Here is an 18,147-nt window from a genome sequence, read left to right on the forward strand (position 1 = left end):
ATACTAAACAAGACATAGCGTGTTACAATACGAGATGCCTAGTAAGTCAAAAAGAGGAACAGTACACCTCTGTATTTTCCTCAAAAGCCCGGCCTGGGGTACGTCGTTAACGCGGATAATTGTTTGCGTTCTATTCTTCTTATAGCTACGCTCGCATGAAGAACGCGAAAAAGCTTCTCGCTAGATGAGGTGGTGAAAAGAAAAAATGCTGCTACTATATGTGGTGTTGCAAAGCATTTTTAAAAACGTTCGTTAGCTTGAACACACAAGCACGGCTAATTATGAGTGTAATTGAGCATACATTATTTCTCAACTGTAGCTTAAACCGTGATAGTTTCGAAACCGCAACAGTTTTGCGAGCAGTTCAGTATAAGCAGCACACCTGAAAAGTTAAAACTGTGAGCTTCAGCAACCGCTCGGGAATTTCTCTGAGTGAGGTCCTAGCCGAGCAAAGCTGTTCAAATTTAGAAGTTCGAACGCTTCTTGGGGTTATGATAAGAACTTTTCAAAGTAGAGAAAACAATTTGTGTCAATTGAAAGCCTGGCGGGCCAGGATAAGCACTCGCGAAAGACACTTTGATTGATCAGGCCCGCCGTCCTGAGCGCGAAATATCAAAGAGCTTCGTTCTGCACACGAGCCGCCGCATTGCGCGGTTAGGCGAGTGCGAGTTGTGCCCGCCACGTCCAATGAGGTAGGATTAGTCTACCAATTAGAAAGTGCTTTCATTTAAGAGGGCAAACCAACCGAGCGTCCGAATGCGAGTCTAAAGAGAATTACTAATGCAGTGAGGGATAAAACTTTGCAGTCTTCTCACGTGAACTGTTTCATTTGAAATGTTTCAGTTAGGTGGAGTAGGAAGTTGGCTAGTGGAGTGACTTTTGTTGCATTAGAAGCTTTTGCGAAAGATGCGACTCGCCCAACGAGTTCTAACTCGTTGGTGGAGTCACGTTCGCTCACGTCACAGCATTCTTTCATTTTCAAAATCTCTATGGAAGACTGAAGGCAAGAGCTACTAAAGGGGACAAATCGTGTGCAGCGGTCGCTGCTAGAACCAGCTGCTACAGAAGTGCGCGCGGGAGAATGATACAGAAATGGTGGAGTGAAACGGTAAGAGGCGCTTAAGCGGTCTTTGCTGCGGCACTAACGCAGCGCTGTCGTCTGTGAGCACCCTCACTTTTGAAGACAGTCAATCACTTTTATTTCTTTTCTGCTTCAAAAGATGAGACAGCACAGCATGGCCAAGGTCCTGCCCAGTTACAATCAACAGCATACATTATCGAGCAGCAAGGAGCTTTAAAGGGATGAAAGAAATATTAAACAATAATTTATTGCGAAGAAATAAAAAAAAAATGACGACAATACCATACTTGGTACAGTATACATAAAATGCTCACAGGAAAAGTGTAATTAAGTAATACTTAAGTGAAACGCATAGAAACACTCAGGCGCAACTGATACTCGTACACTAAACAAAACGTTCACTTAGTAACAAAAGCAAGAGATAAATTGCCAGGTACACACACTATGTTGGCAAATTGTTTCTTATTTTCTAGCTCTCCCATCCACAGGTGTAGGGTTGTAAACGAGATTTTCTCTTTTGATAAATATCCCTGTTTAAACATGGCCAAGGATGTTCTTTCTTTCCATATAACCATGCAAAGAATACATAAACTTTTATTCCGGTGTAATGATGCTTGCACAAAATACTTTAATGGCAATGATTGTGATATAAGACAGCTCTAAATTATCGTTTAAGAGTACGTTAAGCGAATAAGGCACCATGTAAGTCAAGAACTCCTAGTTTTTATAAATTCGACAAATTAGAGCTGCCATATTTCTTTGCATCTAGTCTCTCAGATAACAGAAAGATAAAGAAGAAAGACAGAAAGATCAAACAGGTGAGATGAGATACGAGAGATGATAGTATTTTCTCTTCAGTAAGCCAGGAAAAATTAAACGGAGTAGCTACATTTAAAGAACGATTTACCCCTCGATATTCATACGTAGTTATCCTACGAAAAAACAAGAAGAATGTGAAGTTTTGCAAACATATCTCATGTTGCATTCAAAAGATGACATTGGTCATGCAAAGAACTGCATGTATTTGGTCGGAAATACAATCTTGACGGGTTTTTAATAAAACTTGTTGTTGGGCTAGTTGGTACATTCTTCATACAACGAAAAGCCGCAACACCAAAGTAGTTTGTAGTACCAGTGGTACACCAAAGAAGGCTGAAGTATTGAGAAAGTGAGAATACTGCGAGTTACAAAGCATAATTTGATTTTAATAGAAAGAGGAATATCGTGGGGCCTTGGCCTAAGCATTCTTGCATGCACAAGGCTACAAAAGCTCGATTGCACTTCTTGAAGGTGACTGTAAGCGAACATTCCTCTGTGGGCGAGTTCAAAATGAACTCGTTATTATTTCTTTATTGTTTTCTTTATTGTTTTCCAGCGAAACTGTTTATGGCTGGGGTCGTGTCCGTCAACGAAAACTATCATCATCATCAATGGCTCGAGCGTCGTCGTCTTCTGCCACAGCTGCCTGGTTGGGTTGCCCTCGTGCCACTGCTCGCGAGTTCGTCGTCATCTTCCAAAGCGTGCTCCGTTGCCGCTCATCATTCCAGCGTAGAATTTCACTTCTGTCGTTATAATGGACAGGCCGCGGTAATTTTTGTTAACAGCGGAGCTCTTCAAGCCGGCCGTTAAGTCCGTGATGCGTCGGAAAAAATGTGGGCCGATCCTGGCGGTAGTGCAGAAAGGGTCCAAGCGCAATGCCAAATACCCCTGTCAACTAGCGAAGCTGAGCCTGGCTAAGTCTAGCGAAGTATGGTTGGGACTACTTAAGCTTAGTCAGTCATCGATAGCCAATCGATAGCCAACCAATAGCTAATCAATAATCAATAAATTTAGAAAAATGCTGGGGATGACTTGGTAGTCCATAGCCAAGTCGAAATATGTGGCCGATACCTTCCGATCGATAGCCAATCAATAGCTAATCGATAATCAACAAATAATCAATAAATTCCGGGAAATGCTGGGGATGACTTGGTAGTGCTTCATCATCATCAGCCTATTTATGTCCACTGCAGGACGTAGGCCTCTCCCTGTGATCTCCAATTTCCCCTGTCTTGCGCTAGCTGATTCTAACGTGCGCCTGCAAATTTCCTAACTTCATCACCTCACCTAGTTTTCTGCCGTCCTCGACAGCGCTTCCCTTCTCTTGGTATTCATTCTGTAACTCTAATGGTCCACCGGTTATCCATCCTACGCATTTCATGGCCTGCCCAGCTCCATTTCTTCCGCTTAATGTCAACTAGAATATCGGCTATCCCCATTTGTTCTCTGATGCACACCGCTCTCTTCCTGTCTCTTAACGTTAGGCCTAACATTTTATTGCGATAGCAATTATATGGACACTCAAAAGCAGATTTCTGCCGTCGCCGTCGCCGTGAGGTTCCGTATGACGTCAATGGAGATGAAATCGTCGCCGCGCGCCGAACGCTGTATGTGCGAGTGAAAGGGCGCGAGGGGCGCGCGCTTTCACGGGGAGTGAACGCACGGTGGAGAACAAACGCGCGTTCTGCGCCGTGCTCGCTTAAGGGCTGCAGAAGTAGGCGTCTCTTTCCTCATTTACAATCACCGTATATGTAGAGCAAACGCGCCTTCTTCCGACGCGCCAGAGGCCATGGGGGAGGGGGGGAGGGGGAGGGAAGGGAGGCGACGTTTAGCTGCGGCATCAAGTGCCTATTTATATCAGAGGCTCCGGCAATAGTCACCAACGCTGTATGCATTTTGTGCGAACGCGGGCAAAACGCCGACGGCATCGACAACAGTTCTGCGTGGTGCCGGTGATGCTGCATGTCCAAGGTTATACACCTGATAAAGCTACTATCATTACTCCGTATAGCTCTCTACAAATTTGCTATCGCAATTGATGCTTCGCCTTTCAGGTGAAACTGTGACAACTTTTTTCTTTCCATCGCTCTTTGTGCGGTCCTTAACTTGTTCTCGAGCTTCTTTGTTAACCTACAAGTTTCTGCCTCATATGTTAGCAACCGTAGAATGCAATGATTGTACAGTTTTCTTTTCAATGACAGTGTTAAGCTCCCAGTCAGGATTTGGCAGTGCCTGCCGTATGCACTCCAACCCAATTTCATTCTTCTGTAAATTTCTTTCTCTTGATCAGGGTCCCCTGTGAGTAATTGACCAAGATAAACGTACTCCTTTACAGACTCTAGAGGCTGTCTGGCAATCCTGAATTCTTGTTCCCTTGCCAGGCTGTTGAACATTGTTTGTCTTCTGTATATTATTCTTCAACCCCACCCTTACACTTTCTCGGTTAAGGTGCTCAATCATTTGCTGTAATTCGTCCCCGTTATTGCTGAATAGGACAATGTCATCTGCAAACCGAAGGTTGCTGAGGTATTCGTCGTTGATCCTCACTCCTAAGCATTCCCAGTCTAAGATCTTGAATACTTCTTCTAAGCATGGAGTGAATAGCATTGGAGAGATTGTGTCTCCTTGCCTGACCCCTTTCTTGATTCGTATCTTTCTACTTTTCTTGTGGAGAACCAAAGTTGCTGTGCAATCCTTGTAGATATTTGCCACGTGTCCGCACCCGTGTCTATTAACGCCGTGACTTCGTGGTCATCTATGGTAACTGGCACGTCGCAAGATACTGACACCGAACTGCACCGATTTCTCTGCGTCTCAATTGCGTCACATCGCGGTCGTCGTAGTGGAGGATCTTCAGCGTTCGCAACGTCAGCGACCTCACCTCCGCAGGTCGCTGGACTCAGTTTTCCCGGGAAGCAGGGCTGGGTGAGCGACGCCTTGTTGCGCTCGGCGTGAAGAGGGGGCTGGAAGACCTGTTTCGGGCGGGTGACGGTGACCGGGTGTCATGGAATCGTGGGGCAAACGAGGTCCTGGCGTCCGCGAGGTAGGCTTCAATCTCTAGAGGGCGTTCGCCATTTCGTGGGCACGGGGCGTTCAGTGAAAATCCACGGAGCCCAGCTCGGCGGTAAGGACATGCCCTGTAGAGGTGGTCGGCTTCACCGCAATGAAAACACAAGGGCCTCCGGTCTGCAGTGCGCCATACGTCGCTCTTGCGGGGTGGTCGCGCTTCAGCCATGAACGGCGTGCGGCGAGGCCTGACGTCGCCAGTTGCTTGTTCCACGGCGCGCACTCCATGGAAGTCCGGCACGTCACTCACACCGTGAAAAGTCGGCGACAACGAACTTCGCGCAACTTCCGCATACGACATGCGAGGCTGTGGCTGCCGTATCTCGGGCTGTGGTGTCTCGCTTCGCTCTGGGACTTGGACTGCCTGCCTGATTTCCTCTCGGATGACCTCAGCCAGAGCAAGTCGCGGTACCGATGCCGGAGCCACCTGAAGCTTCTGGAGCTCTTCTCTAACAACAAGCCTAATGAGCTCCCGCAAGGCGTCGGTATTGTCAACAGGTATAGTGAGATGGTCACGTGATAGGGTCGACACGTCGCGGTTGTACTGCCTTGTTCGCTGCTGCAGTGCCTTTTCCATTGATGTGGCTTCCGCGAGAAACTCTGCAACGGTCCTTGGTGGGTTGCGTATCAGGCCTCCGAATAGCTCTTGCTTGACACCACGCATTAAGTTCCTGAGCTTCTTTTCTTCCGGCATGGACGGATCCGCGCGTCGGAAAAGTCGGCACATATCCTCGACAAACATTGCGACGCTTTCGTTCGGCCGCTGTACTCTCGCCTGAATTGCAGATTCAGCTCGCTCCTTGCGATCGATGCTGGCATATGTGCTGATTAGCTGCCGTCGGAATTCGTCCCATGTTGATCGGGCCGCCTCACGGTTCTCAAACCATGTCCGCGCATAGTCCTCGAGGGCAAAGTAGGCGTTGCGTAGCTTGCGCTCCGGAGTCCAGCCGTTGAATTCTGCGACACGCTCAAAGTGATCGAGCCAGTCCTCAACATCCTCGAAGGTGTCCCCATGGAAGGATTTGGGGATTAGCGGCTGATTAAGCACGACCTCGGTCGGTGCAGTTGAAGAAGAAGACGGAACTGATGTACTCATCGTTCTGACTCGGTTGGGTAGAGGCTCGTGCTCCGGTGGCAGTCCTTGAAGTCGACGGCTTGTCCGTACGTGAACAGGAGTCAGCTCGACCGGACTTCGTACTGGGCTTGTAGGCGGGGTTCGATCTGGGAGTGGTAGCATGTACCCAGCACCTCCACCAGAAAAATGTAACGTAGATCGAAGACGGAGTCTTGAAAAATAGATGCTTCTCTTTAATGGCGGGCCAGAAGAAGAACGTGCAGCCTACGCGCTTCGTCGTCTTTCACGGCGCCGACCTTTACGCGCGCCGTCCCGCTGTGCGTGAGCCCCACATCATTGTGTCAATATTCACGTGTGCCTTCTGTACTCCTTGATTACGCAATGCCTCTATGACTGTTGGTATCTCTACTGAATCAAATGCTTTTTCATAATCTATGAAAGCCATATGGAGAGGTTGATTGTTCTCCGCAGAATTCTCTATTACCTGATTTATGACATGGATATGATCCATCATAGAATATCCCTTCCTGAAGCCAGCCTGGAGCGGTATTTTGTAGCGATGACTTTAAAGTAATAATGCCTTTTCGCGCTTATCGCGCTTTATCGGTCGTCAGAGCAACGGTCCGCTCGCGTTATCAACGGGATCAGCCGACCGTGAGCGGTGGATGATAAGACTATTCTAAAATAAGTCATAAGGCATCGCTACAACATCGCGGCCCTGGGCGGGTATTTTTTAGCGATGCCTTATGACTTATTCAATACTAGTCTTATCATCCACCGCTCACGGCCGGCTGATCCCGTTGATAACGCGAGCGGACCGCCGCTCTGGCCACTGTCAAAGCGCGATAAGCGTGAAAAGGCATTAGCACCGGGAAGGCATCGCTACAAAATATCAGCCCTGTTCTCTTGGTTGGTTGAAGTAAAGTGTTGCCCTGATTCTATTGAAAATTATCTTGGTGAATATTTTATACAATACTGAAAGCAAGCTAATGGGTCTATAATTCTTCAATTCTTTAACGACTTCCTTCTTATGAATGAGTATAATGTTGGTGTTCTTCCAGCTTTCTGGTACACTTGAAGTCGTGAGGCATTGCGAATAAAGGGCCGCAAGGTTTTCAAGCATGATATCTCCTCCATCTTTTATTAAATTGACTGTTATTCCATCTTCTCCAGCAGCTTTACCCCTGGTCATGTCTTTCAAGGCCCTTCGAACTTCATCGCTAGTTATAGAAGGAGCCTTTGTAACCTGTTCATCACTACTTCGAATGAAAGTAGCTTGGCTGCTCTAGGAACGGTACAGATGAATATAGAATTCTTCCTCTGCTTTTACTATTTCATCGAAATTGCTGATGATATTACCCTGCTTATCTTTCAGCGCATACATTTTGCCTTGTCCTATGCCATGTTTTCTTCTCACTGATTTCACTCTGCGTCCATATTTTACGGCTTCCTCAATCTTCTCCACGTTATAATTTCGGATATCTCTTACTTTCTTCTTATTGATCAGTTTCGAAAGTTCAGCGAATTCTATCTGATCTCTCGAGTTTGACACTTTCATGTCTTGCCGTTTCTTTTTTAGGTCCTTCGTTACTTGGGAGAACTTACCTACTGGTTGCCTTGATGCCTTACCTCCCACTTCAATTGCTGCTTCTGAGACCAACCTAGTTACGGTTTCACTAATTACCTCTATGTTATATTCTTCTTCCTGGTCTAAAGCTGCATATTTGTTTGCGAGCGCCAGCCTGAATTGGTCTGCTTTTACCCTTACTGCTTCTAGGTTGGCCTGTTTCCTCTTCACTAATTTCACTCTTTCTTTCTTCAAATTGAGAGAAATGCTAGACCTCACTAACCTATGGTCACTGCACTTTACCCTACCTAACACTTCTACATCCTGCACTATGCTGGGATTGGCAGAGAGTATGAAATCCATTTCATTCCTTGTTTCTCCATTAGAGCTTTTCCAGGTCCACTTCCTGTTGCTGCACTTCCTGAAGAAGCTATTTATTATTCGGAGCCTATTCCTTTCAGCGAATTCTACCAACATCTCTCCTCTAGTGTTCCTATAACCGATGCCGTAGTTGTAAATTGCTTGCTCACCAGCCTGATTTTCCCCTCACTATTGCATTGAAGTCATCGATGACTACTGTATACTGCGTTTGCACCTTTCTCATTGCTTCTTCAACATCTTCATAAAACTGTTTATTTCCTCATCATCGTGACTGGAAGTTGCGGCGTAGGCTTGTACTACCTTCATTCTATGCCTTCTATTCAGCTTTATTATGACGACTGCTACCCTCTTATTAATCCTGTAGAATTCATCAATGTTGCCCGCTATGTCCTTATGGACTAGAAATCCTACTACGAATTCTCTCTTATCTGGAAGACCTCTGTAGCAGAGGACGTGGCGGTTAGTCACCACTGTATAAGCCTCACCAGTTCTTCTAACCTCACTAAGGCCAATAATATCCCTGGCAATACCTGATAATTCCTCAAACAGCCCTGCTAAGCTAGCCTCACTCGATAGGCCGAGTGCGCGTGTTGAACGTTGCCAGCTTCAGTTTCCAGTGGCGGCCTGTCCGGACCCAGAGATTCTTAGCACCCTCTGCCGCGTCGCAGGTCTGACCGCCGCCTCGGTCAGGTGCTCCGCAGCCGCTGGGGACTGAGGGCCATAGGTTAATTGTTGGAGTCATGAGAGAGGTAGTGGCCGAATACTGCACCAGGGAGGCCAATTCCTGTTCTGGTGCAGGAAGGACTTTGCTGAAGCTTAGTGGGCCTTCCTTAGTTCGTTGCAGCTGGACTAGTTTAGCCCCGCTAGCTCTCGGTGATTTTTTTTGCCTGTGTCAGGCACCACTCCGTGCCTGAAAATGTAGTGGACTGGAGGAGGTTTCGAACTTACGAACTTCAGATTAGAGGCCCGGTGTTCTACCTCTGCTTCATACCACCCTTAGCCTTAGTGCTTAGCCTAGCCCAAATACGTGGTCAACACCTTGCGATAGCCAATCGATAGCCAATCAATAGCTAATCAATAATCGATCAATAACCAATAAATTCCGGAAAATTCTTGGGATGACTTGTTAGTGCTTAGCCTAGCCGAAAAGCGAGGACTGTATAGGTGCCCATCAGCTCCACTCTCTCTTTAGCATCGCGCCTCCAGTGCAAGCTGCGGAAATTTTTTAAATGCGAATCCATTTCTTAGTCGGGGCATGTCAGGCGTCTGTCGGTGTCCGCCCGCCGGCAGGTGTTATCTATCCGCTCTCACTCCCTCTCCCATAGCAACAGATGTGGGCGCGCGCGCTTATCCTCGCCCCTAGCAACCGGAGCAAGTGGTGCGGGCGGAGTAGCGGAGAGTGAGTGGAGAGGAGGAGCGCGCTCTGGCGTGTGAGGGCGCTCGCATCGCGGGAACTCCGCGGAGCTCCCGCCTGTGTGGAGAGAGTGTACGAGAGGGTAGGTGCAGTGCTTCGACGCTCCTTCTCTCGCCATTCGCTCTCTCTCCTCCCTGCGCCCCACTCTCGACCGTTCGCTGGCTGGGCGCCTCTCAAGGCGATGGCAGAAGTCGGTGAAGGCGAATGTCTGACGGCAACGGTACCCCTAGCAAGAAGTGTAATACAATCTAACCCGAGCATTACACCTCTCGCTGGAGGTGACGTCACTGCAGTAGCTTCAACGTCATCATCAACCGGAGGAGAAGAAGTGGAAGACAAGGCTGCGAAGCGAATAGCGCGTGATGCCGAACGCAAGCGAGCGAAGCGAGCTGCCGATACCGAACTCCGTGCTCGGGAAGCCGCTGCGAAACGCCAACGCTGAGCCGAAGATCCGGAAATGTGTGCTCGATACGCCGCTGTGAGACTTCAACGGCGAGCCGAGAACGCTGAAGTTCGTGTTCGAGATGCGGCGGAGAAACGTCAACAGGTGCTGATGAATGTGTAAATAAATGGTTACGGTACAAATCCTCGTCTCGTCATTAATTTACGCCATTAAAATTACTACGCCATGTACTCTCGGCGCAAGAAATGCATTCGCATTTCCTCACGATTCCCTTCGGGGAGGTGGGGGCAATTTGGTTTCTTATTTACGGGGGTATGAGTCATTGCTTAATGAGGTATGAGCCATTCATTGTCTTACGTGACGGACGCATTTAATAACATAGGCGATACGAGAATGCGTTTGCGTACCTATCGTCATGTTGACCACCGATAAGGACAATAAATATGTTCGTACCTTAGTTCAACATTATGTGTCCTCTGTGTCGTGTGCTAAACGGCTTTGCTAGTTATCCACCTTCACAGTATGGTATGGCACATTAATTTTTTTCTTATCTTTCCTTCTTACCTATTCTTCCCTCTTTCCTCTACCCAAGTGTAGGGTATCCCACCAAGCACGTCCTTGGTTAACCTGAATGCCTTTCCCTTTTCGTATCTCTCTCTCTCTTTAAACCATCTCCTGTAATATTTTACCTCACATTAAACTGAAATCTGCACCTGAAAATTGCTAAACATACTGATTAACAAAGAAGGACTGAAAACAAAAACAAATGGTGGATGATGCAACGCCCCACTGTAGTGTTTCCGGCTGTTTTGTCTCGGTAACAACCGTCAATGTCATGTCAACATTGTGTCAATGTGATGTGGAGGTTATTGTCGGGAACCGAGGGGTCGCACTGGAGCGCCAGAACAATACCAGCCTAGCAGGCTTCTAGAATCAAACTTCCCGTGCTGTGCTTGCGCATTGAGCCCGTGGTGCCCATCTTGATTTTCCTAATCTTTCGCAGCCGGCGCCTTTGCGCCGGCTGAGAGCGCTGACCTTAGCGTCCCCGCGTTGCGACGTCGGTGGGCGCTACAGGGTTACCCGCCCAGACGGAACGGTGAAATGTACCCGTCGACGAGGCAGAGATGGGGCTATCTTGGTAACACACAAGATTGTTGGATGTGCCGGCGATATCCGCGGGGAGCTCCGTGGGAGGCGTCTAGAGGTAGGCCGGTTTGAGGTGGTCTAACGAGACGACCTCTTCACTACCATTCAATAGGATGGTGGCGGACTTCGGCGACTTGTGGAGGACACGGCACGGTCCAGCGTAGCAGGGTTGAAGAGGTTAAATTACAGCGTCTCGTCTGCGAAAAACATGCGCCAAAGACGCAAGGTCCAGATGCACAAAGATGCTGTGGTCAGAAGATCGAGGCGGGACGGGGCGCAGTTGCTGAATGCAGTCCTGTAGGCACTGTAGGTACTGCAGAGGCTAAGGCGAGGGGGCCGAAAGAACGAAGAAGCCTCCAGGAAGCCGCAGTGGTGCACCGTAGATGAGTTCGGCCGCTGAACAGCCAAAGTCGCGACGTCGCGTAGGCTGTTGTGTCCCGAACCGGCCGGGCGCATTCTTTGATTGTTTCCCACCGAGGCAGGCCCTTTCATGAGCGTCGCTCAGACGGCGACAGTGCCAGACACCGACGAGACGGGCAAACTACCGCCCCAAGTCGGCAGTGCGCATTCTTTGGGTGCTTCCCCCGATTCCACCCCCTTCATCAGCGGCCGCCTACCTGGCGATGCGGTCAGACACCGGCAATGACGTTCGGACAAAGAAGCTAACTTAGAAGCGACCGACCACAGCCGCCACCCTTCGTTAGACGCGGGGATTAGTGCAAAGGCCATTCTCCCGACCCTGGCAAGATGACCGTCGGAGGGCAAGAAACAGGTCACCGACTTTCGTGGAAGGAGTGTCAACCCCCTGTTTCCGGATTGCCTCGTCCTTGCTTCGAAGGTGCAACATTAGAGGCGGAGTTCAGCGAACAAGACGGCCCGTCTGATTGGCCGCATCAAGGTCATCTGATTCCCTAGTCGGGTCAACTAGGGAAGACCGATGTTTTATAAGGAGACACCTTGCGTGCAGTGACGTGTCCTGACCTGTTCTGATATGTGCTCAGACATGTAGTGAGCTGAGACTTTCAAAGTGCTCCCCCATGGAGTGGGCTTCCATATTTGGAGCCACTGTAAATATGTAGAATAAACCCCTTTTTTCTCTCGCTCTTACTCCCGGACGTACTCATCCCTTTGGCTGAAGGATCACCGACCTAAACGCTACCCGAGTCTCAACAAACTGGCAGCAGCGGCGGGATTATTCTTCGACCCGCAACAACGGATGGCAGCGCTGAGATGAAACGCCAACCCGTTCCTAACAAGGCCAAGAAGCACACTAGGAAGGTGGTCGACCCAGCCTTCTCGATCCAGGCGCGCAGTGATGGTAGTCTTGAGCTGTCGATGGAGCCATCAACCATGCCGTTGGCACAGGGATGGTATGCCGTGGTACGCTAGTGCATAGTGCCAAGCAGGGGGTGTAGGAAAGTGAAGAGAGTACATTTAAATTGCCGGCTGCGATCAGTTGGCAACAACGTTGCGGCATCCGAAGCGGGAAAAACCCATGCTGAAACAAAGGTTTTAGCGACCATTTCCGCAGTGATGTCCGGAATGTGAACTGCTTCGGGCCAACGGGTGAAGCGGTCAATCATTGTCAGGATGTACCGGCAGTCGAGAGAGGGAGGAAGCAGTGCAACCAAATCAAGATGAACGTTGTCAAAGCGACAGCCAGGTGCCAAGAAAAACTGCGTGGGAGTCATCGTTTGGCGGATCAATTTGTAGGTCTGGCAAGCGAGGCAAGAGCGGGCCCACTGGTGAAGATCGGTGTTAAGGCTCGGCCAGGCGTACCGCTGTGTAACGAGGCACTGCGAGGCTTGAATGCAGGGATGGTAGATTTCGGGAAGTGATTGGAAAACCGCAGCAGAGTGAGCCAGCACAAAAGAGTGAGGTTCCCACTCCACGTCAGGTGTAGAAGTGTCGAGTGAGATGATGCGGGAAAGTGTGTCAGCTGCCTCATTGTCGGTGCCTTTGATGTGCCGGATATCCGTTGTGAACTCTGGTGTATAGGCATTTGACGAATTTCACGTGTGACGTACTTGGAAGAGTTTGTACGGACGACATACTCCAGAGGCTTGTGATCGCTTAGAACGTAAAACAGGTGGCCCTCCAAGAAATACCAGGAGTGCTGAATGGTGGGGTAGATGGCAAGCAGCTCACGGCAAAAAAAAAAACGGTGTAGCGAGTCTTGGCAGGTTGGAGCTTCCGAGAGAAGAAGCCCAGTGGGTGTCACTGTGAGTCAAGTTTTTGTTGGAGAATAGCGCCTATGGCCAGGCTGGAAGCATCCACCATGATGCGAGGGGGCACGTTAGTCCTCGGGTGGATGAGAAGTGCTGAATCAGCGACGGTTTGTTTAGCAGCCCTGAAAGAAGCTTGAGCTTCGGGAGACCAGGTAATGGCGTATGAGGAGCTCTTAGTTGTGCGAAGAAGGTCAGTCAGTGGGTGCAGAAGCTCGGATTAATGCGCAATAAAGCGGCGTGAGAAATTCACTAGAGCCAGGAACTCACGCAGTTGGCATAGGGTAGTTGGTGCTGGTAAGTCTTTCACGGCCTGGACGTTTGATGGCAAGGGACGAATTCCTAGTGCCTAGATGTGGTGGCCCAGGAAATCGAGCTCGGAAGACCCGAAGACGCATTTTTGTGGGTTTACTGCCAAGCGAAATTGTTGAAGGCGTTGAAGGAGTTTCCGGAGGTGACGCTCATAATCTTGTGGAGTATAACTCATGATGAGGATGTCGTCGATGTAGGCAAAAATATTGCAGGGAGGCCGCGCGTTACCTCGGCAATCAATCTTTGGAATGTTTGAGCTGCGTTGCGTAGTCCAAAGGGGATGCGCACACACCCATACAGGGCGAAGGGTGTAGTAATGGCCGTCTTCGGCATATCGGCAGGCTCAACGGGGATTTGATGATACGTATTGACAAGGTGCACTCTGCTAAAGACCTTGCATCCCTCTAAGTGGCCTCCGTGACAACCACGCGTGACAATGTGGTGGGTTACGCTGTGCTTGGGTGGCTGATTTATATTGCAGTGCCCCATGACCTCAGAAAAGTCTGAGGATTCTAGCAAACGGACATGGTGCGATCAGCGTGCGGATGCCAGTGGGAGCGACAGGTGATAATATGGCAGACAGGGAGAGGCGCGTCTTGCTGTCAATCAGGCATTGGCGGCGCATGCTGACGTCGAGGTCCAAATGGATCAGGAAGTCGGAGCCGATGATGGGTTGATTTACGTCGGCTACGATGAAGACCCACCGGAACGTGCGCCGCCGGCCAAGGTCGAAAGTGATGGACCGCAGTCTATACGTTGCAATGAAGGTAGAGTTTGCCGCACGAAGCGTAGGTCCAGGTGACTTAGAAGTGCGGTCACTGTTCGAGGACGGCAGTACGCTGACCTCGGCATCCATGTCTACGAGGAAGTGCAGGCCGGGAATTCGATCCATGACTAAGATAAGGCAGCCGGGTTGTAAGACGACGTCACATGCCGCCGTCAGTAATCTCGCGGCATGTTTCCCGACCAGTTGTACGGGCACTCGCGTGCTGCTGGAAAGTGCAGATAGGCGAGCTTCGAGGACTGCGCGAGTGGGGAGCGCTCGGGGAAGACGAACGGCGGCTAAGGTGTGAGGAGGAGTCGCGCTCACTATATGAGGACGTCCGTAGGGCGTCGATTGAAACGGCGAGCTGGTCGATCTTGGACTCAAGGCAGGACATGACTGAGGACTCTTGTGTTGAAGAGAGGGCGGCGACCGAAGTAGCAGTCGCGTCGTGGACTCTATTAGCGAGCTAGATGAAGCGGTCGAGGGTCAAGTCTCCTCCAGCGGCCAAGAAAAGGCGGGTAGATTGCGGCAAGCACTGCAGGAAGATCTCCCTCAACAGCGCACCGTTAGGGTAGACGTTGCGTGTGCCCAGGAGCTGCCCAAGCTGTTGAGCAGCTGGGAGGAGCGGCGATCTCCAAGCTCCTCGGAGGTGAGCAGGTGCTGGAGGCGCGCGCTCTCAGATGCCAAGGTGCGATCTAGAGTACTCTGCCTAAATTGCTGGTACGGGGCACCACCGAAAGGTGCAGCGATGATGTCGGCCATCTCTTGAGCCACCTTAGGAGACAGGTTACAAAGTAAGTTGCGAAACCGAGAAGTCTTCGCGATGATGTGGCACAGATTCAAGATGTCTTCGGCCTGGGAGAAGAAAACCTGTGGGTTCTTGCGCCGTAACGTAACGTAACCTTGAGAGCTGCGACGTCCGGGGACACGTGGTAGCGTCAGGCGGAATGTTGCCTGGGGGCGGTAGGTTGCTGGGATCGATCATTACTTAGGCCAGAGTCACCACTGTCGGGAACCGAGGGGTTGCAGCGGAGCAACAGCACAAGAAGACCACCGCAGCAGGCTTCTAGAATAGAACTGGCCGTGCCGTGCTTGCGCATCGAGCAAGCGCTGCCCATCTTTATTTTCCTCATCTTTTGCAACCGGCACCAATTTATTTATTTATTTATTTATCTTTATTTGAGAGCACCGACCTTAGCGTCCCCATGTTGCGGCGTTGGTGGGCGCTAAATCATTTTTGGCACCACACACGCTTTTAGTCCTTGGGTAAAGATTAACTATGGCACGCAGGTACAGCAAAGAGGACGATCTAAGCAAGCACCAGTTTGTTTCAAGTGCGCAGTAAGTTGTGTATTCGTTACCTCTGACGAAGATGTACCAACCATAGACCAGATAGACTACTAGAGCATAACGATAATGTATTCAAGCTGGCTGTCTGAAAATGTTGCCTTCCATTGTCGACCCCTTTGGTTTCCGAGTGTAAAATGCTGTTTAAGAACCCTGATAAAACTGCGATAGCATATTTGGAGCCTTTGAGATTGGCTGCTCAAAAGATGATTGCGCCAGCAATCATTCCCAGGTATTGAGTTTCTTCCTGTAACTCTATGACCAATCTGAGGAATGCGCGATCGGAAGGCTGTGAGTGCCATTCAGCTTTTTCTTCTTTTTATGTTGGTTTGGCTCTTTACCTGTGTAAAAGTCGAAACGTGTCCATAGATGCATCCACTTGTCTTTCAGCAACATGTCTGTGCGCTCCTTTTTGTTTCGTCCTGTCTAATTGCGCAGGTTCTTTTTTTTTATTTAATTCATTGTCACACGCTTTGAGCCATTCCTATACTGCTTCTCCTATCATATTATTTGTCAGCTTGTGATTTTTGTTAGAGATTTGCGGCCCGCGACTTACCTGACACATTGTATCATCTAGAATACTACCTTTCTACACCGGTCTGCAATCGTGTTCTCTCACTTGGGCCCACAAAGTATCACGTGCCTCTTGCAATTGCTAAACTTTCTCCTTGAGCCCTTGATTTTTTGTTTCTACAATTGCGTAAGTAACACCGTATTTTCCTCGTAATCTTTATTGATGAATGTCAGGCTCTTTCTTTATTTCTCTTATTTACAGCCTCAAACCTCTTTCAAGACTGTTTTCCAAATCACAAAGATCCTGCCTAATTTCTTTCTTAAAATCCAAGCACGGTTACCTTCCCTGCTTTTCCTTTTCCCTCTCTCTCACACACACAAGGGAATCAGGCCTTAGGTGCCTTTTCCCAATATCGCAATGGCAAAAGGTCTATATATGTTCAATTCGCAGTTATTTGCGCTCGTCGTACCCCTAATTTAGTATTCCTGGAGAGATTCTTCCTTCAAGATCGACTGCTTGCTCGCTCGTAGCGACGGGAACCAACAAAGAGACCGCATTGCGCTCTGAGACTGGCTGATTACGGCCGGCGAAAAGCGAGAGCGGCGAACACGAGCGCCGGCTGCCAGGCAGTGTCGCCGGCACATGCGTGCCGTTCCTGATGAATATTAACGCGCGCGCGCGCACCGGCCTAGACGGGCTCTGTGCCCACTGCGTGAGAATAGTGCGTCCGCCTAATCAGCTTCTTCAATCCGTCATTCTCGAGACCTGGTCGGCAGCCGCAGTGCCGGGTGCGGCCACATTCTCAGCCCACGCACTGCTGCAGCGCGATCAGCCCGTCCCGCCTCGCGCAGCAGTAATTCGGCTGGCGGTGGTGCGTTGCCGTAAACACGGGGCCGTTATAGCACTTAGCACGCGCTTGATCCGTCGTGCCTGACGAGCGTGTGCGGGGCACGTCGCAGGCGGGCCTCTCATCCAAATTCCGGCCTCGGAGTCAGAACATAAGCCTTGCACACGCACACTCACTCATTCCGAACTCTGTGGCGGCTAGTCTCGGCAAGGAGCGGTGATATCGGGTGAACATTGGGCGTAAATTGATGTTTGATTGAGGCACCGCGCCATGTCTGTAGCTACTATAGGTGAAGTGTGACGTCACTATTAATAACAACGGGGATGTATCCAGTATCCGGGGCCCTTCCACAAGATTAGCAGATATATTTTACTGAGAAGTTGCGATCGGTGTTACCGTACACATATGCGCATGTTTCACTGGAAGAGCTTGTGGGCTCGAAATGGGTTAGTACAGGGTCCAGTATACTTCGCTTAGCGTGTTCAAAAAATTATTTCGCGCTTACCGCTGCACTGTTCTTGCTGAAATTTCGCAGAAGGATCGCATCATTCAGTGTAACACTTGCCACACTTAATCGCTTGGCTTTTAAGAGAAAAATTGCAAATTTTCCTTCGCCTACAGGGTTGCGAGCTGCTGCCGCGACAGCGCAAGCATGAACTCCTCACTGTCTTGCATGCGTAATTATGCAAACGGCAATTAAACTTTGCAGTTCGATATCTCAAAGCACGGATACGCTAGAAGAATTCTGCCAAGTGGAACTCTGTAGAAACACGACTGTCTCTACGACAGCCAGTCAAACGTTAATTATTCAATTTTTGGTACTTGCACTGCTAACAGCGATAATTATCATCTCACGTTTTGACCCCCTCGCCCCATAACCCTACTGTAGAGGTGGTTTGCACGTATGTCTCAGCGCCTAATTAAAAAAAGGTCGCAGTTTCGCCCGAAAGGCGAAGCATCAATTGCGCTAGAAGAGAAACTTTGGCGAGTTGGTGGGAATTCATGTTTAGGAAAACAACAGCGCTGGGTAGACAAGGACGCAAAGAAGAACAAACTGAACCTTGGAACCTAAGCATAGGCAATGGTTTTGCGAGTCCCGTGGTCCGAAAATCATTTCCGCCAGGTACACGTTCGGGCCAAAAGTTTTAGGCTACTGCTACCTTGGCTGTAGTGAGTGTTAAGAA

The sequence above is a fragment of the Dermacentor silvarum genome, chromosome 1 (assembly GCF_013339745.2).
Source record: "Dermacentor silvarum isolate Dsil-2018 chromosome 1, BIME_Dsil_1.4, whole genome shotgun sequence".
Taxonomy (NCBI): domain Eukaryota; kingdom Metazoa; phylum Arthropoda; class Arachnida; order Ixodida; family Ixodidae; genus Dermacentor; species Dermacentor silvarum.